Raw genomic sequence first — 21,258 nt, forward strand, 5'->3', positions numbered from 1 at the left:
GTGCATTTTATAGAGAATCTGATTTCGAATAAGAAAAAGTCAACCGCAACCGCGTAACTCGTACCCGTGAGAAAAAAATCGAAAAAATCTGTTTCGAATGCCATGATTTTTCGGAGTCATTTTTCCAAGGGAGGGTACTGTGGATTTTCGAGAAAAAAAAATTTCAAGCTAAAAGGAAACCATTAGGTGCATTTTATAGAGAATCTGATTTCGAATAAGAAAAAGTCAACCGCAACCGCGTAACTCGTACCCGTCAGAAAAAAATCGAAAAAATCTGTTTCGAATGCCATGAATTTTTCGGAGTCATTTTTCCAAGGGAGGGTACTGTGGATTTTCGAGAAAAAAAAATTTCAAGCTAAAAGGAAACCATTAGGTGCATTTTATAGAGAATCTGATTTCGAATAAGAAAAAGTCAACCGCAACCGCGTAACTCGTACCCGTGAGAAAAAAATCGAAAAAATCTGTTTCGAATGCCATGATTTTTCGGAGTCATTTTTCCAAGGGAGGGTACTGTGGATTTTCGAGAAAAAAAAATTTCAAGCTAAAAGGAAACCATTAGGTGCATTTTATAGAGAATCTGATTTCGAATAAGAAAAAGTCAACCGGAACCGCGTAACTCGTACCCGTGAGAAAAAAATCGAAAAAATCTGTTTCGAATGCCATGATTTTTCGGAGTCATTTTTCCAAGGGAGGGTACTGTGGATTTTCGAGAAAAAAAAATTTCAAGCTAAAAGGAAACCATTAGGTGCATTTTATAGAGAATCTGATTTCGAATAAGAAAAAGTCAACCGCAACCGCGTAACTCGTACCCGTCAGAAAAAAATCGAAAAAATCTGTTTCGAATGCCATGAATTTTTCGGAGTCATTTTTCCAAGGGAGGGTACTGTGGATTTTCGAGAAAAAAAAATTTCAAGCTAAAAGGAAACCATTAGGTGCATTTTATAGAGAATCTGATTTCGAATAAGAAAAAGTCAACCGCAACCGCGTAACTCGTACCCGTGAGAAAAAAATCGAAAAAATCTGTTTCGAATGCCATGATTTTTCGGAGTCATTTTTCCAAGGGAGGGTACTGTGGATTTTCGAGAAAAAAAAATTTCAAGCTAAAAGGAAACCATTAGGTGCATTTTATAGAGAATCTGATTTCGAATAAGAAAAAGTCAACCGGAACCGCGTAACTCGTACCCGTGAGAAAAAAATCGAAAAATTCTGTTTCGAATGCCATGATTTTTCGGAGTCATTTTTCCAAGGGAGGGTACTGTGGATTTTCGAGAAAAAAAAATTTCAAGCTAAAAGGAAACCATTAGGTGCATTTTATAGAGAATCTGATTTCGAATAAGAAAAAGTCAACCGCAACCGCGTAACTCGTACCCGTGAGAAAAAAATCGAAAAAATCTGTTTCGAATGCCATGATTTTTCGGAGTCATTTTTCCAAGGGAGGGTACTGTGGATTTTCGAGAAAAAAAAATTTCAAGCTAAAAGGAAACCATTAGGTGCATTTTATAGAGAATCTGATTTCGAATAAGAAAAAGTCAACCGCAACCGCGTAACTCGTACCCGTCAGAAAAAAATCGAAAAAATCTGTTTCGAATGCCATGATTTTTCGGAGTCATTTTTCCAAGGGAGGGTACTGTGGATTTTCGAGAAAAAAAAATTTCAAGCTAAAAGGAAACCATTAGGTGCATTTTATAGAGAATCTGATTTCGAATAAGAAAAAGTCAACCGCAACCGCGTAACTCGTACCCGTCAGAAAAAAATCGAAAAAATCTGTTTCGAATGCCATGAATTTTTCGGAGTCATTTTTCCAAGGGAGGGTACTGTGGATTTTCGAGAAAAAAAAATTTCAAGCTAAAAGGAAACCATTAGGTGCATTTTATAGAGAATCTGATTTCGAATAAGAAAAAGTCAACCGCAACCGCGTAACTCGTACCCGTCAGAAAAAAATCGAAAAAATCTGTTTCGAATGCCATGATTTTTCGGAGTCATTTTTCCAAGGGAGGGTACTGTGGATTTTCGAGAAAAAAAAATTTCAAGCTAAAAGGAAACCATTAGGTGCATTTTATAGAGAATCTGATTTCGAATAAGAAAAAGTCAACCGCAACCGCGTAACTCGTACCCGTGAGAAAAAAATCGAAAAAATCTGTTTCGAATGCCATGATTTTTCGGAGTCATTTTTCCAAGGGAGGGTACTGTGGATTTTCGAGAAAAAAAAATTTCAAGCTAAAAGGAAACCATTAGGTGCATTTTATAGAGAATCTGATTTCGAATAAGAAAAAGTCAACCGCAACCGCGTAACTCGTACCCGTCAGAAAAAAATCGAAAAAAATCTGTTTCGAATGCCATGATTTTTCGGAGTCATTTTTCCAAGGGAGGGTACTGTGGATTTTCGAGAAAAAAAAATTTCAAGCTAAAAGGAAACCATTAGGTGAATTTTATAGAGAATCTGATTTCGAATAAGAAAAAGTCAACCGCAACCGCGTAACTCGTACCCGTGAGAAAAAAATCGAAAAAATCTGTTTCGAATGCCATGATTTTTCGGAGTCATTTTTCCAAGGGAGGGTACTGTGGATTTTCGAGAAAAAAAAATTTCAAGCTAAAAGGAAACCATTAGGTGCATTTTATAGAGAATCTGATTTCGAATAAGAAAAAGTCAACCGCAACCGCGTAACTCGTACCCGTCAGAAAAAAATCGAAAAAATCTGTTTCGAATGCCATGAATTTTTCGGAGTCATTTTCCAAGGGAGGGTACTGTGGATTTTCGAGAAAAAAAAATTTCAAGCTAAAAGGAAACCATTAGGTGCATTTTATAGAGAATCTGATTTCGAATAAGAGAAAGTCAACCGCAACCGCGTAACTCGTACCCGTCAGAAAAAAATCGAAAAAATCTGTTTCGAATGCCATGATTTTTTGGAGTCATTTTTCCAAGGGAGGGTACTGTGGATTTTCGAGAAAAAAAAATTTCAAGCTAAAAGGAAACCATTAGGTGCATTTTATAGAGAATCTGATTTCGAATAAGAAAAAGTCAACCGCAACCGCGTAACTCGTACCTGTCAGAAAAAAATCGAAAAAAATCTGTTTCGAATGCCATGATTTTTCGGAGTCATTTTTCCAAGGGAGGGTACTGTGGATTTTCGAGAAAAAAAAATTTCAAGCTAAAAGGAAACCATTAGGTGCATTTTATAGAGAATCTGATTTCGAATAAAAAAAGTCAACCGCAACCGCGTAACTGGTACCCGTGAGAAAAAAATCGAAAAAATCTGTTTCGAATGCCATGATTTTTCGGAGTCATTTTCCAAGGGAGGGTACTGTGGATTTTCGAGAAAAAAAAATTTCAAGCTAAAAGGAAACCATTAGGTGCATTTTATAGAGAATCTGATTTCGAATAAGAAAAAGTCAACCGCAACCGCGTAACTCGTACCCGTGAGAAAAAAATCGAAAAAATCTGTTTCGAATGCCATGATTTTTCGGAGTCATTTTTCCAAGGGAGGGTACTGTGGATTTTCGAGAAAAAAAAATTTCAAGCTAAAAGGAAACCATTAGGTGCATTTTATAGAGAATCTGATTTCGAATAAGAAAAAGTCAACCGCAACCGCGTAACTCGTACCCGTCAGAAAAAAATCGAAAAAATCTGTTTCGAATGCCATGAATTTTTCGGAGTCATTTTTCCAAGGGAGGGTACTGTGGATTTTCGAGAAAAAAAAATTTCAAGCTAAAAGGAAACCATTAGGTGCATTTTATAGAGAATCTGATTTCGAATAAGAAAAAGTCAACCGCAACCGCGTAACTCGTACCCGTGAGAAAAAAATCGAAAAAATCTGTTTCGAATGCCATGATTTTTCGGAGTCATTTTTCCAAGGGAGGGTACTGTGGATTTTCGAGAAAAAAAAATTTCAAGCTAAAAGGAAACCATTAGGTGCATTTTATAGAGAATCTGATTTCGAATAAGAAAAAGTCAACCGGAACCGCGTAACTCGTACCCGTGAGAAAAAAATCGAAAAAATCTGTTTCGAATGCCATGATTTTTCGGAGTCATTTTTCCAAGGGAAGGTACTGTGGATTTTCGAGAAAAAAAAATTTCAAGCTAAAAGGAAACCATTAGGTGCATTTTATAGAGAATCTGATTTCGAATAAGAAAAAGTCAACCGCAACCGCGTAACTCGTACCCGTCAGAAAAAAATCGAAAAAAATCTGTTTCGAATGCCATGATTTTTCGGAGTCATTTTTCCAAGGGAGGGTACTGTGGATTTTCGAGAAAAAAAAATTTCAAGCTAAAAGGAAACCATTAGGTGCATTTTATAGAGAATCTGATTTCGAATAAGAAAAAGTCAACCGCAACCGCGTAACTCGTACCCGTCAGAAAAAAATCGAAAAAATCTGTTTCGAATGCCATGAATTTTTCGGAGTCATTTTTCCAAGGGAGGGTACTGTGGATTTTCGAGAAAAAAAAATTTCAAGCTAAAAGGAAACCATTAGGTGCATTTTATAGAGAATCTGATTTCGAATAAGAAAAAGTCAACCGCAACCGCGTAACTCGTACCCGTCAGAAAAAAATCGAAAAAATCTGTTTCGAATGCCATGATTTTTCGGAGTCATTTTTCCAAGGGAGGGTACTGTGGATTTTCGAGAAAAAAAAATTTCAAGCTAAAAGGAAACCATTAGGTGCATTTTATAGAGAATCTGATTTCGAATAAGAAAAAGTCAACCGCAACCGCGTAACTCGTACCCGTGAGAAAAAAATCGAAAAAATCTGTTTCGAATGCCATGATTTTTCGGAGTCATTTTTCCAAGGGAGGGTACTGTGGATTTTCGAGAAAAAAAAATTTCAAGCTAAAAGGAAACCATTAGGTGCATTTTATAGAGAATCTGATTTCGAATAAGAAAAAGTCAACCGCAACCGCGTAACTCGTACCCGTCAGAAAAAAATCGAAAAAAATCTGTTTCGAATGCCATGATTTTTCGGAGTCATTTTTCCAAGGGAGGGTACTGTGGATTTTCGAGAAAAAAAAATTTCAAGCTAAAAGGAAACCATTAGGTGAATTTTATAGAGAATCTGATTTCGAATAAGAAAAAGTCAACCGCAACCGCGTAACTCGTACCCGTGAGAAAAAAATCGAAAAAATCTGTTTCGAATGCCATGATTTTTCGGAGTCATTTTTCCAAGGGAGGGTACTGTGGATTTTCGAGAAAAAAAAATTTCAAGCTAAAAGGAAACCATTAGGTGCATTTTATAGAGAATCTGATTTCGAATAAGAAAAAGTCAACCGCAACCGCGTAACTCGTACCCGTCAGAAAAAAATCGAAAAAATCTGTTTCGAATGCCATGAATTTTTCGGAGTCATTTTCCAAGGGAGGGTACTGTGGATTTTCGAGAAAAAAAAATTTCAAGCTAAAAGGAAACCATTAGGTGCATTTTATAGAGAATCTGATTTCGAATAAGAGAAAGTCAACCGCAACCGCGTAACTCGTACCCGTCAGAAAAAAATCGAAAAAATCTGTTTCGAATGCCATGATTTTTTGGAGTCATTTTTCCAAGGGAGGGTACTGTGGATTTTCGAGAAAAAAAAATTTCAAGATAAAAGGAAACCATTAGGTGCATTTTATAGAGAATCTGATTTCGAATAAGAAAAAGTCAACCGCAACCGCGTAACTCGTACCTGTCAGAAAAAAATCGAAAAAAATCTGTTTCGAATGCCATGATTTTTCGGAGTCATTTTTCCAAGGGAGGGTACTGTGGATTTTCGAGAAAAAAAAATTTCAAGCTAAAAGGAAACCATTAGGTGCATTTTATAGAGAATCTGATTTCGAATAAAAAAAGTCAACCGCAACCGCGTAACTGGTACCCGTGAGAAAAAAATCGAAAAAATCTGTTTCGAATGCCATGATTTTTCGGAGTCATTTTCCAAGGGAGGGTACTGTGGATTTTCGAGAAAAAAAAATTTCAAGCTAAAAGGAAACCATTAGGTGCATTTTATAGAGAATCTGATTTCGAATAAGAAAAAGTCAACCGCAACCGCGTAACTCGTACCCGTGAGAAAAAAATCGAAAAAATCTGTTTCGAATGCCATGATTTTTCGGAGTCATTTTTCCAAGGGAGGGTACTGTGGATTTTCGAGAAAAAAAAATTTCAAGCTAAAAGGAAACCATTAGGTGCATTTTATAGAGAATCTGATTTCGAATAAGAAAAAGTCAACCGCAACCGCGTAACTCGTACCCGTCAGAAAAAAATCGAAAAAATCTGTTTCGAATGCCATGAATTTTTCGGAGTCATTTTTCCAAGGGAGGGTACTGTGGATTTTCGAGAAAAAAAAATTTCAAGCTAAAAGGAAACCATTAGGTGCATTTTATAGAGAATCTGATTTCGAATAAGAAAAAGTCAACCGCAACCGCGTAACTCGTACCCGTGAGAAAAAAATCGAAAAAATCTGTTTCGAATGCCATGATTTTTCGGAGTCATTTTTCCAAGGGAGGGTACTGTGGATTTTCGAGAAAAAAAAATTTCAAGCTAAAAGGAAACCATTAGGTGCATTTTATAGAGAATCTGATTTCGAATAAGAAAAAGTCAACCGGAACCGCGTAACTCGTACCCGTGAGAAAAAAATCGAAAAAATCTGTTTCGAATGCCATGATTTTTCGGAGTCATTTTTCCAAGGGAAGGTACTGTGGATTTTCGAGAAAAAAAAATTTCAAGCTAAAAGGAAACCATTAGGTGCATTTTATAGAGAATCTGATTTCGAATAAGAAAAAGTCAACCGCAACCGCGTAACTCGTACCCGTGAGAAAAAAATCGAAAAAATCTGTTTCGAATGCCATGATTTTTCGGAGTCATTTTTCCAAGGGAGGGTACTGTGGATTTTCGAGAAAAAAAAATTTCAAGCTAAAAGGAAACCATTAGGTGCATTTTATAGAGAATCTGATTTCGAATAAGAAAAAGTCAACCGCAACCGCGTAACTCGTACCCGTGAGAAAAAAATCGAAAAAATGTTTCGAATGCCATGATTTTTCGGAGTCATTTTTCCAAGGGAGGGTACTGTGGATTTTCGAGAAAAAAAAATTTCAAGCTAAAAGGAAACCATTAGGTGCATTTTATAGAGAATCTGATTTCGAATAAGAAAAAGTCAACCGCAACCGCGTAACTCGTACCCGTCAGAAAAAAATCGAAAAAAATCTGTTTCGAATGCCATGATTTTTCGGAGTCATTTTTCCAAGGGAGGGTACTGTGGATTTTCGAGAAAAAAAAATTTCAAGCTAAAAGGAAACCATTAGGTGCATTTTATAGAGAATCTGATTTCGAATAAGAAAAAGTCAACCGCAACCGCGTAACTCGTACCCGTCAGAAAAAAATCGAAAAAATCTGTTTCGAATGCCATGAATTTTTCGGAGTCATTTTTCCAAGGGAGGGTACTGTGGATTTTCGAGAAAAAAAAATTTCAAGCTAAAAGGAAACCATTAGGTGCATTTTATAGAGAATCTGATTTCGAATAAGAAAAAGTCAACCGCAACCGCGTAACTCGTACCCGTGAGAAAAAAATCGAAAAAATCTGTTTCGAATGCCATGATTTTTCGGAGTCATTTTTCCAAGGGAGGGTACTGTGGATTTTCGAGAAAAAAAAATTTCAAGCTAAAAGGAAACCATTAGGTGCATTTTATAGAGAATCTGATTTCGAATAAGAAAAAGTCAACCGGAACCGCGTAACTCGTACCCGTGAGAAAAAAATCGAAAAAATCTGTTTCGAATGCCATGATTTTTCGGAGTCATTTTTCCAAGGGAGGGTACTGTGGATTTTCGAGAAAAAAAAATTTCAAGCTAAAAGGAAACCATTAGGTGCATTTTATAGAGAATCTGATTTCGAATAAGAAAAAGTCAACCGCAACCGCGTAACTCGTACCCGTGAGAAAAAAATCGAAAAAATCTGTTTCGAATGCCATGATTTTTCGGAGTCATTTTTCCAAGGGAGGGTACTGTGGATTTTCGAGAAAAAAAAATTTCAAGCTAAAAGGAAACCATTAGGTGCATTTTATAGAGAATCTGATTTCGAATAAGAAAAAGTCAACCGCAACCGCGTAACTCGTACCCGTGAGAAAAAAATCGAAAAAATGTTTCGAATGCCATGATTTTTCGGAGTCATTTTTCCAAGGGAGGGTACTGTGGATTTTCGAGAAAAAAAAATTTCAAGCTAAAAGGAAACCATTAGGTGCATTTTATAGAGAATCTGATTTCGAATAAGAAAAAGTCAACCGCAACCGCGTAACTCGTACCCGTCAGAAAAAAATCGAAAAAAATCTGTTTCGAATGCCATGATTTTTCGGAGTCATTTTTCCAAGGGAGGGTACTGTGGATTTTCGAGAAAAAAAAATTTCAAGCTAAAAGGAAACCATTAGGTGCATTTTATAGAGAATCTGATTTCGAATAAGAAAAAGTCAACCGCAACCGCGTAACTCGTACCCGTGAGAAAAAAATCGAAAAAATCTGTTTCGAATGCCATGATTTTTTGGAGTCATTTTTCCAAGGGAGGGTACTGTGGATTTTCGAGAAAAAAAAATTTCAAGCTAAAAGGAAACCATTAGGTGCATTTTATAGAGAATCTGATTTCGAATAAGAAAAAGTCAACCGCAACCGCGTAACTCGTACCCGTCAGAAAAAAATCGAAAAAATCTGTTTCGAATGCCATGATTTTTCGGAGTCATTTTTCCAAGGGAGGGTACTGTGGATTTTCGAGAAAAAAAAATTTCAAGCTAAAAGGAAACCATTAGGTGCATTTTATAGAGAATCTGATTTCGAATAAGAAAAAGTCAACCGGAACCGCGTAACTCGTACCCGTGAGAAAAAAATCGAAAAAATCTGTTTCGAATGCCATGATTTTTCGGAGTCATTTTTCCAAGGGAGGGTACTGTGGATTTTCGAGAAAAAAAAATTTCAAGCTAAAAGGAAACCATTAGGTGCATTTTATAGAGAATCTGATTTCGAATAAGAAAAAGTCAACCGCAACCGCGTAACTCGTACCCGTGAGAAAAAAATCGAAAAAATGTGTTTCGAATGCCATGATTTTTCGGAGTTCTTTTTTCCAAGGGAGGGTACTGTGGATTTTCGAGAAAAAAAAATTTCAAGCTAAAAGGAAACCATTAGGTGCATTTTATAGAGAATCTGATTTCGAATAAGAAAAAGTCAACCGCAACCGCGTAACTCGTACCCGTCAGAAAAAAATCGAAAAAATCTGTTTCGAATGCCATGAATTTTTCGGAGTCATTTTTCCAAGGGAGGGTACTGTGGATTTTCGAGAAAAAAAAATTTCAAGCTAAAAGGAAACCATTAGGTGCATTTTATAGAGAATCTGATTTCGAATAAGAAAAAGTCAACCGCAACCGCGTAACTCGTACCCGTGAGAAAAAAATCGAAAAAATCTGTTTCGAATGCCATGATTTTTCGGAGTCATTTTTCCAAGGGAGGGTACTGTGGATTTTCGAGAAAAAAAAATTTCAAGCTAAAAGGAAACCATTAGGTGCATTTTATAGAGAATCTGATTTCGAATAAGAAAAAGTCAACCGGAACCGCGTAACTCGTACCCGTGAGAAAAAAATCGAAAAAATCTGTTTCGAATGCCATGATTTTTCGGAGTCATTTTTCCAAGGGAGGGTACTGTGGATTTTCGAGAAAAAAAAATTTCAAGCTAAAAGGAAACCATTAGGTGCATTTTATAGAGAATCTGATTTCGAATAAGAAAAAGTCAACCGCAACCGCGTAACTCGTACCCGTGAGAAAAAAATCGAAAAAATCTGTTTCGAATGCCATGATTTTTCGGAGTCATTTTTCCAAGGGAGGGTACTGTGGATTTTCGAGAAAAAAAAATTTCAAGCTAAAAGGAAACCATTAGGTGCATTTTATAGAGAATCTGATTTCGAATAAGAAAAAGTCAACCGCAACCGCGTAACTCGTACCCGTGAGAAAAAAATCGAAAAAATGTTTCGAATGCCATGATTTTTCGGAGTCATTTTTCCAAGGGAGGGTACTGTGGATTTTCGAGAAAAAAAAATTTCAAGCTAAAAGGAAACCATTAGGTGCATTTTATGGAGAATCTGATTTCGAATAAGAAAAAGTCAACCGCAACCGCGTAACTCGTACCCGTCAGAAAAAAATCGAAAAAAATCTGTTTCGAATGCCATGATTTTTCGGAGTCATTTTTCCAAGGGAGGGTACTGTGGATTTTCGAGAAAAAAAAATTTCAAGCTAAAAGGAAACCATTAGGTGCATTTTATAGAGAATCTGATTTCGAATAAGAAAAAGTCAACCGCAACCGCGTAACTCGTACCCGTGAGAAAAAAATCGAAAAAATCTGTTTCGAATGCCATGATTTTTTGGAGTCATTTTTCCAAGGGAGGGTACTGTGGATTTTCGAGAAAAAAAAATTTCAAGCTAAAAGGAAACCATTAGGTGCATTTTATAGAGAATCTGATTTCGAATAAGAAAAAGTCAACCGCAACCGCGTAACTCGTACCCGTGAGAAAAAAATCGAAAAAATCTGTTTCGAATGCCATGATTTTTCGGAGTCATTTTTCCAAGGGAGGGTACTGTGGATTTTCGAGAAAAAAAAATTTCAAGCTAAAAGGAAACCATTAGGTGCATTTTATAGAGAATCTGATTTCGAATAAGGAAAAGTCAACCGCAACCGCGTAACTCGTACCCGTCAGAAAAAAATCGAAAAAATCTGTTTCGAATGCCATGAATTTTTCGGAGTCATTTTTCCAAGGGAGGGTACTGTGGATTTTCGAGAAAAAAAAATTTCAAGCTAAAAGGAAACCATTAGGTGCATTTTATAGAGAATCTGATTTCGAATAAGAAAAAGTCAACCGCAACCGCGTAACTCGTACCCGTGAGAAAAAAATCGAAAAAATCTGTTTCGAATGCCATGATTTTTCGGAGTCATTTTTCCAAGGGAGGGTACTGTGGATTTTCGAGAAAAAAAAATTTCAAGCTAAAAGGAAACCATTAGGTGCATTTTATAGAGAATCTGATTTCGAATAAGAAAAAGTCAACCGGAACCGCGTAACTCGTACCCGTGAGAAAAAAATCGAAAAAATCTGTTTCGAATGCCATGATTTTTCGGAGTCATTTTTCCAAGGGAGGGTACTGTGGATTTTCGAGAAAAAAAAATTTCAAGCTAAAAGGAAACCATTAGGTGCATTTTATAGAGAATCTGATTTCGAATAAGAAAAAGTCAACCGCAACCGCGTAACTCGTACCCGTGAGAAAAAAATCGAAAAAATCTGTTTCGAATGCCATGATTTTTCGGAGTCATTTTTCCAAGGGAGGGTACTGTGGATTTTCGAGAAAAAAAAATTTCAAGCTAAAAGGAAACCATTAGGTGCATTTTATAGAGAATCTGATTTCGAATAAGAAAAAGTCAACCGCAACCGCGTAACTCGTACCCGTGAGAAAAAAATCGAAAAAATGTTTCGAATGCCATGATTTTTCGGAGTCATTTTTCCAAGGGAGGGTACTGTGGATTTTCGAGAAAAAAAAATTTCAAGCTAAAAGGAAACCATTAGGTGCATTTTATGGAGAATCTGATTTCGAATAAGAAAAAGTCAACCGCAACCGCGTAACTCGTACCCGTCAGAAAAAAATCGAAAAAAATCTGTTTCGAATGCCATGATTTTTCGGAGTCATTTTTCCAAGGGAGGGTACTGTGGATTTTCGAGAAAAAAAAATTTCAAGCTAAAAGGAAACCATTAGGTGCATTTTATAGAGAATCTGATTTCGAATAAGAAAAAGTCAACCGCAACCGCGTAACTCGTACCCGTGAGAAAAAAATCGAAAAAATCTGTTTCGAATGCCATGATTTTTTGGAGTCATTTTTCCAAGGGAGGGTACTGTGGATTTTCGAGAAAAAAAAATTTCAAGCTAAAAGGAAACCATTAGGTGCATTTTATAGAGAATCTGATTTCGAATAAGAAAAAGTCAACCGCAACCGCGTAACTCGTACCCGTGAGAAAAAAATCGAAAAAATCTGTTTCGAATGCCATGATTTTTCGGAGTCATTTTTCCAAGGGAGGGTACTGTGGATTTTCGAGAAAAAAAAATTTCAAGCTAAAAGGAAACCATTAGGTGCATTTTATAGAGAATCTGATTTCGAATAAGGAAAAGTCAACCGCAACCGCGTAACTCGTACCCGTCAGAAAAAAATCGAAAAAATCTGTTTCGAATGCCATGAATTTTTCGGAGTCATTTTTCCAAGGGAGGGTACTGTGGATTTTCGAGAAAAAAAAATTTCAAGCTAAAAGGAAACCATTAGGTGCATTTTATAGAGAATCTGATTTCGAATAAGAAAAAGTCAACCGCAACCGCGTAACTCGTACCCGTGAGAAAAAAATCGAAAAAATCTGTTTCGAATGCCATGATTTTTCGGAGTCATTTTTCCAAGGGAGGGTACTGTGGATTTTCGAGAAAAAAAATTTCAAGCTAAAAGGAAACCATTAGGTGCATTTTATAGAGAATCTGATTTCGAATAAGAAAAAGTCAACCGGAACCGCGTAACTCGTACCCGTGAGAAAAAAATCGAAAAAATCTGTTTCGAATGCCATGATTTTTCGGAGTCATTTTTCCAAGGGAGGGTACTGTGGATTTTCGAGAAAAAAAAATTTCAAGCTAAAAGGAAACCATTAGGTGCATTTTATAGAGAATCTGATTTCGAATAAGAAAAAGTCAACCGCAACCGCGTAACTCGTACCCGTGAGAAAAAAATCGAAAAAATCTGTTTCGAATGCCATGATTTTTCGGAGTCATTTTTCCAAGGGAGGGTACTGTGGATTTTCGAGAAAAAAAAATTTCAAGCTAAAAGGAAACCATTAGGTGCATTTTATAGAGAATCTGATTTCGAATAAGAAAAAGTCAACCGCAACCGCGTAACTCGTACCCGTGAGAAAAAAATCGAAAAAATGTTTCGAATGCCATGATTTTTCGGAGTCATTTTTCCAAGGGAGGGTACTGTGGATTTTCGAGAAAAAAAAATTTCAAGCTAAAAGGAAACCATTAGGTGCATTTTATAGAGAATCTGATTTCGAATAAGAAAAAGTCAACCGCAACCGCGTAACTCGTACCCGTCAGAAAAAAATCGAAAAAAATCTGTTTCGAATGCCATGATTTTTCGGAGTCATTTTTCCAAGGGAGGGTACTGTGGATTTTCGAGAAAAAAAAATTTCAAGCTAAAAGGAAACCATTAGGTGCATTTTATAGAGAATCTGATTTCGAATAAGAAAAAGTCAACCGCAACCGCGTAACTCGTACCCGTGAGAAAAAAATCGAAAAAATCTGTTTCGAATGCCATGATTTTTTGGAGTCATTTTTCCAAGGGAGGGTACTGTGGATTTTCGAGAAAAAAAAATTTCAAGCTAAAAGGAAACCATTAGGTGCATTTTATAGAGAATCTGATTTCGAATAAGAAAAAGTCAACCGCAACCGCGTAACTCGTACCCGTCAGAAAAAAATCGAAAAAATCTGTTTCGAATGCCATGATTTTTCGGAGTCATTTTTCCAAGGGAGGGTACTGTGGATTTTCGAGAAAAAAAAATTTCAAGCTAAAAGGAAACCATTAGGTGCATTTTATAGAGAATCTGATTTCGAATAAGAAAAAGTCAACCGGAACCGCGTAACTCGTACCCGTGAGAAAAAAATCGAAAAAATCTGTTTCGAATGCCATGATTTTTCGGAGTCATTTTTCCAAGGGAGGGTACTGTGGATTTTCGAGAAAAAAAAATTTCAAGCTAAAAGGAAACCATTAGGTGCATTTTATAGAGAATCTGATTTCGAATAAGAAAAAGTCAACCGCAACCGCGTAACTCGTACCCGTGAGAAAAAAATCGAAAAAATGTGTTTCGAATGCCATGATTTTTCGGAGTTCTTTTTTCCAAGGGAGGGTACTGTGGATTTTCGAGAAAAAAAAATTTCAAGCTAAAAGGAAACCATTAGGTGCATTTTATAGAGAATCTGATTTCGAATAAGAAAAAGTCAACCGCAACCGCGTAACTCGTACCCGTCAGAAAAAAATCGAAAAAAATCTGTTTCGAATGCCATGATTTTTCGGAGTCATTTTTCCAAGGGAGGGTACTGTGGATTTTCGAGAAAAAAAAATTTCAAGCTAAAAGGAAACCATTAGGTGCATTTTATAGAGAATCTGATTTCGAATAAGAAAAAGTCAACCGCAACCGCGTAACTCGTACCTGTCAGAAAAAAATCGAAAAAAATCTGTTTCGAATGCCATGATTTTTCGGAGTCATTTTTCCAAGGGAGGGTACTGTGGATTTTCGAGAAAAAAAAATTTCAAGCTAAAAGGAAACCATTAGGTGCATTTTATAGAGAATCTGATTTCGAATAAGAAAAAGTCAACCGCAACCGCGTAACTCGTACCCGTCAGAAAAAAATCGAAAAAATCTGTTTCGAATGCCATGATTTTTCTGAGTCATTTTTCCAAGGGAGGGTACTGTGGATTTTCGAGAAAAAAAAATTTCAAGCTAAAAGGAAACCATTAGGTGCATTTTATAGAGAATCTGATTTCGAATAAGAAAAAGTCAACCGCAACCGCGTAACTCGTACCCGTGAGAAAAAAATCGAAAAAATCTGTTTCGAATGCCATGATTTTTCGGAGTCATTTTTCCAAGGGAGGGTACTGTGGATTTTCGAGAAAAAAAAATTTCAAGCTAAAAGGAAACCATTAGGTGCATTTTATAGAGAATCTGATTTCGAATAAGAAAGAGTCAACCGCAACCGCGTAACTCGTACCCGTCAGAAAAAAATCGAAAAAATCTGTTTCGAATGCCATGATTTTTCGGAGTCATTTTTCCAAGGGAGGGTACTGTGGATTTTCGAGAAAAAAAAATTTCAAGCTAAAAGGAAACCATTAGGTGCATTTTATAGAGAATCTGATTTCGAATAAGAAAAAGTCAACCGCAACCGCGTAACTCGTACCCGTCAGAAAAAAATCGAAAAAAATCTGTTTCGAATGCCATGATTTTTCGGAGTCATTTTTCCAAGGGAGGGTACTGTGGATTTTCGAGAAAAAAAAATTTCAAGCTAAAAGGAAACCATTAGGTGCATTTTATAGAGAATCTGATTTCGAATAAGAAAAAGTCAACCGCAACCGCGTAACTCGTACCCGTCAGAAAAAAATCGAAAAAATCTGTTTCGAATGCCATGATTTTTCGGAGTCATTTTTCCAAGGGAGGGTACTGTGGATTTTCGAGAAAAAAAAATTTCAAGCAAAAAGGAAACCATTAGGTGCATTTTATAGAGAATCTGATTTCGAATAAGAAAAAGTCAACCGCAACCGCGTAACTCGTACCCGTCAGAAAAAAATCGAAAAAATCTGTTTCGAATGTCATGATTTTTTGGAGTCATTTTTCCAAGGGAGGGTACTGTGGATTTTCGAGAAAAAAAAATTTCAAGCTAAAAGGAAACCATTAGGTGCATTTTATAGAGAATCTGATTTCGAATAAGAAAAAGTCAACCGCAACCGCGTAACTCGTACCCGTGAGAAAAAAATCGAAAAAATCTGTTTCGAATGCCATGATTTTTCGGAGTCATTTTTCCAAGGGAGGGTACTGTGGATTTTCGAGAAAAAAAAATTTCAAGCTAAAAGGAAACCATTAGGTGCATTTTATAGAGAATCTGATTTCGAATAAGAAAAAGTCAACCGCAACCGCGTAACTCGTACCCGTAAGAAAAAAATCGAAAAAAATCTGTTTCGAATGCCATGATTTTTTGGAGTCATTTTTCCAAGGGAGGGTACTGTGGATTTTCGAGAAAAAAAAATTTCAAGCTAAAAGGAAACCATTAGGTGCATTTTATAGAGAATCTGATTTCGAATAAGAAAAAGTCAACCGCAACCGCGTAACTCGTACCTGTCAGAAAAAAATCGAAAAAAATCTGTTTCGAATGCCATGATTTTTCGGAGTCATTTTTCCAAGGGAGGGTACTGTGGATTTTCGAGAAAAAAAAATTTCAAGCTAAAAGGAAACCATTAGGTGCATTTTATAGAGAATCTGATTTCGAATAAGAAAAAGTCAACCGCAACCGCGTAACTCGTACCCGTCAGAAAAAAATCGAAAAAATCTGTTTCGAATGCCATGATTTTTCTGAGTCATTTTTCCAAGGGAGGGTACTGTGGATTTTCGAGAAAAAAAAATTTCAAGCTAAAAGGAAACCATTAGGTGCATTTTATAGAGAATCTGATTTCGAATAAGAAAAAGTCAACCGCAACCGCGTAACTCGTACCCGTGAGAAAAAAATCGAAAAAATCTGTTTCGAATGCCATGATTTTTCGGAGTCATTTTTCCAAGGGAGGGTACTGTGGATTTTCGAGAAAAAAAAATTTCAAGCTAAAAGGAAACCATTAGGTGCATTTTACAGAGAATCTGATTTCGAATAAGAAAAAGTCAACCGCAACCGCGTAACTCGTACCCGTCAGAAAAAAATCGAAAAAATCTGTTTCGAATGCCATGATTTTTCGGAGTCATTTTTCCAAGGGAGGGTACTGTGGATTTTCGAGAAAAAAAAATTTCAAGCTAAAAGGAAACCATTAGGTGCATTTTATAGAGAATCTGATTTCGAATAAGAAAAAGTCAACCGCAACCGCGTAACTCGTACCCGTCAGAAAAAAATCGAAAAAATCTGTTTCGAATGCCATGATTTTTTGGAGTCATTTTTCCAAGGGAGGGTACTGTGGATTTTCGAGAAAAAAAAATTTCAAGCTAAAAGGAAACCATTAGGTGCATTTTATAGAGAATCTGATTTCGAATAAGAAAAAGTCAACCGCAACCGCGTAACTCGTACCTGTCAGAAAAAAATCGAAAAAAATCTGTTTCGAATGCCATGATTTTTCGGAGTCATTTTTCCAAGGGAGGGTACTGTGGATTTTCGAGAAAAAAAAATTTCAAGCTAAAAGGAAACCATTAGGTGCATTTTATAGAGAATCTGATTTCGAATAAGAAAAAGTCAACCGCAACCGCGTAACTCGTACCCGTCAGAAAAAAATCGAAAAAATCTGTTTCGAATGCCATGATTTTTCTGAGTCATTTTTCCAAGGGAGGGTACTGTGGATTTTCGAGAAAAAAAAATTTCAAGCTAAAAGGAAACCATTAGGTGCATTTTATAGAGAATCTGATTTCGAATAAGAAAAAGTCAACCGCAACCGCGTAACTCGTACCCGTGAGAAAAAAATCGAAAAAATCTGTTTCGAATGCCATGATTTTTCGGAGTCATTTTTCCAAGGGAGGGTACTGTGGATTTTCGAGAAAAAAAAATTTCAAGCTAAAAGGAAACCATTAGGTGCATTTTATAGAGAATCTGATTTCGAATAAGAAAAAGTCAACCGCAACCGCGTAACTCGTACCCGTCAGAAAAAAATCGAAAAAATCTGTTTCGAATGCCATGATTTTTTGGAGTCATTTTTCCAAGGGAGGGTACTGTGGATTTTCGAGAAAAAAAAATTTCAAGCTAAAAGGAAACCATTAGGTGCATTTTATAGAGAATCTGATTTCGAATAAGAAAAAGTCAACCGCAACCGCGTAACTCGTACCCGTCAGAAAAAAATCGAAAAAATCTGTTTCGAATGCCATGATTTTTCGGAGTCATTTTTCCAAGGGAGGGTACTGTGGATTTTCGAGAAAAAAAAATTTCAAGCTAAAAGGAAACCATTAGGTGCATTTTATAGAGAATCTGATTTCGAATAAGAAAAAGTCAACCGGAACCGCGTAACTCGTACCCGTGAGAAAAAAATCGAAAAAATCTGTTTCGAATGCCATGATTTTTCGGAGTCATTTTTCCAAGGGAGGGTACTGTGGATTTTCGAGAAAAAAAAATTTCAAGCTAAAAGGAAACCATTAGGTGCATTTTATAGAGAATCTGATTTCGAATAAGAAAAAGTCAACCGCAACCGCGTAACTCGTACCCGTCAGAAAAAAATCGAAAAAATCTGTTTCGAATGCCATGATTTTTTGGAGTCATTTTTCCAAGGGAGGGTACTGTGGATTTTCGAGAAAAAAAAATTTCAAGCTAAAAGGAAACCATTAGGTGCATTTTATAGAGAATCTGATTTCGAATAAGAAAAAGTCAACCGCAACCGCGTAACTCGTACCCGTGAGAAAAAAATCGAAAAAATCTGTTTCGAATGCCATGATTTTTTGGAGTCATTTTTCCAAGGGAGGGTACTGTGGATTTTCGAGAAAAAAAAATTTCAAGCTAAAAGGAAACCATTAGGTGCATTTTATAGAGAATCTGATTTCGAATAAGAAAAAGTCAACCGCAACCGCGTAACTCGTACCCGTGAGAAAAAAATCGAAAAAATCTGTTTCGAATGCCATGATTTTTCGGAGTCATTTTTCCAAGGGAGGGTACTGTGGATTTTCGAGAAAAAAAAATTTCAAGCTAAAAGGAAACCATTAGGTGCATTTTATAGAGAATCTGATTTCGAATAAGAAAAAGTCAACCGCAACCGCGTAACTCGTACCCGTCAGAAAAAAATCGAAAAAATCTGTTTCGAATGCCATGAATTTTTCGGAGTCATTTTTCCAAGGGAGGGTACTGTGGATTTTCGAGAAAAAAAAATTTCAAGCTAAAAGGAAACCATTAGGTGCATTTTATAGAGAATCTGATTTCGAATAAGAAAAAGTCAACCGCAACCGCGTAACTCGTACCCGTGAGAAAAAAATCGAAAAAATCTGTTTCGAATGCCATGATTTTTCGGAGTCATTTTTCCAAGGGAGGGTACTGTGGATTTTCGAGAAAAAAAAATTTCAAGCTAAAAGGAAACCATTAGGTGCATTTTATAGAGAATCTGATTTCGAATAAGAAAAAGTCAACCGGAACCGCGTAACTCGTACCCGTGAGAAAAAAATCGAAAAAATCTGTTTCGAATGCCATGATTTTTCGGAGTCATTTTTCCAAGGGAGGGTACTGTGGATTTTCGAGAAAAAAAAATTTCAAGCTAAAAGGAAACCATTAGGTGCATTTTATAGAGAATCTGATTTCGAATAAGAAAAAGTCAACCGCAACCGCGTAACTCGTACCCGTGAGAAAAAAATCGAAAAAATCTGTTTCGAATGCCATGATTTTTCGGAGTCATTTTTCCAAGGGAGGGTACTGTGGATTTTCGAGAAAAAAAAATTTCAAGCTAAAAGGAAACCATTAGGTGCATTTTATAGAGAATCTGATTTCGAATAAGAAAAAGTCAACCGCAACCGCGTAACTCGTACCCGTGAGAAAAAAATCGAAAAAATGTTTCGAATGCCATGATTTTTCGGAGTCATTTTTCGAAGGGAGGGTACTGTGGATTTTCGAGAAAAAAAAATTTCAAGCTAAAAGGAAACCATTAGGTGCATTTTATAGAGAATCTGATTTCGAATAAGAAAAAGTCAACCGCAACCGCGTAACTCGTACCCGTCAGAAAAAAATCGAAAAAAATCTGTTTCGAATGCCATGATTTTTCGGAGTCATTTTTCCAAGGGAGGGTACTGTGGATTTTCGAGAAAAAAAAATTTCAAGCTAAAAGGAAACCATTAGGTGCATTTTATAGAGAATCTGATTTCGAATAAGAAAAAGTCAACCGCAACCGCGTAACTCGTACCCGTGAGAAAAAAATCGAAAAAATCTGTTTCGAATGCCATGATTTTTTGGAGTCATTTTTCCAAGGGAGGGTACTGTGGATTTTCGAGAAAAAAAAATTTCAAGCTAAAAGGAAACCATTAGGTGCATTTTATAGAGAATCTGATTTCGAATAAGAAAAAGTCAACCGCAACCGCGTAACTCGTACCCGTCAGAAAAAAATCGAAAAAATGTGTTTCGAATGCCATGATTTTTCGGAGTCATTTTTCCAAGGGAGGGTACTGTGGATTTTCGAGAAAAAAAAATTTCAAGCTAAAAGGAAACCATTAGGTGCATTTTATAGAGAATCTGATTTCGAATAAGAAAAAGTCAACCGGAACCGCGTAACTCGTACCCGTGAGAAAAAAATCGAAAAAATCTGTTTCGAATGCCATGATTTTTCGGAGTCATTTTTCCAAGGGAGGGTACTGTGGATTTTCGAGAAAAAAAAATTTCAAGCTAAAAGGAAACCATTAGGTGCATTTTATAGAGAATCTGATTTCGAATAAGAAAAAGTCAACCGCAACCGCGTAACTCGTACCCGTGAGAAAAAAATCGAAAAAATGTGTTTCGAATGCCATGATTTTTCGGAGTTCTTTTTTCCAAGGGAGGGTACTGTGGATTTTCGAGAAAAAAAAATTTCAAGCTAAAAGGAAACCATTAGGTGCATTTTATAGAGAATCTGATTTCGAATAAGAAAAAGTCAACCGCAACCGCGTAACTCGTACCCGTCAGAAAAAAATCGAAAAAAATCTGTTTCGAATGCCATGATTTTTCGGAGTCATTTTTCCAAGGGAGGGTACTGTGGATTTTCGAGAAAAAAAAATTTCAAGCTAAAAGGAAACCATTAGGTGCATTTTATAGAGAATCTGATTTCGAATAAGAAAAAGTCAACCGCAACCGCGTAACTCGTACCTGTCAGAAAAAAATCGAAAAAAATCTGTTTCGAATGCCATGATTTTTCGGAGTCATTTTTCCAAGGGAGGGTACTGTGGATTTTCGAGAAAAAAAAATTTCAAGCTAAAAGGAAACCATTAGGTGCATTTTATAGAGAATCTGATTTCGAATAAGAAAAAGTCAACCGCAACCGCGTAACTCGTACCCGTCAGAAAAAAATCGAAAAAATCTGTTTCGAATGCCATGATTTTTCTGAGTCATTTTTCCAAGGGAGGGTACTGTGGATTTTCGAGAAAAAAAAATTTCAAGCTAAAAGGAAACCATTAGGTGCATTTTATAGAGAATCTGATTTCGAATAAGAAAAAGTCAACCGCAACCGCGTAACTCGTACCCGTGAGAAAAAAATCGAAAAAATCTGTTTCGAATGCCATGATTTTTCGGAGTCATTTTTCCAAGGGAGGGTACTGTGGATTTTCGAGAAAAAAAAATTTCAAGCTAAAAGGAAACCATTAGGTGCATTTTATAGAGAATCTGATTTCGAATAAGAAAGAGTCAACCGCAACCGCGTAACTCGTACCCGTCAGAAAAAAATCGAAAAAATCTGTTTCGAATGCCATGATTTTTCGGAGTCATTTTTCCAAGGGAGGGTACTGTGGATTTTCGAGAAAAAAAAATTTCAAGCTAAAAGGAAACCATTAGGTGCATTTTATAGAGAATCTGATTTCGAATAAGAAAAA

The sequence above is a fragment of the Pholcus phalangioides genome, unplaced genomic scaffold (genome assembly GCF_987345545.1).
Source record: "Pholcus phalangioides strain wild (caught in Gottingen) unplaced genomic scaffold, Ppha-v1.0 ptg000049l_1, whole genome shotgun sequence".
Lineage (NCBI taxonomy): Eukaryota > Metazoa > Arthropoda > Arachnida > Araneae > Pholcidae > Pholcus > Pholcus phalangioides.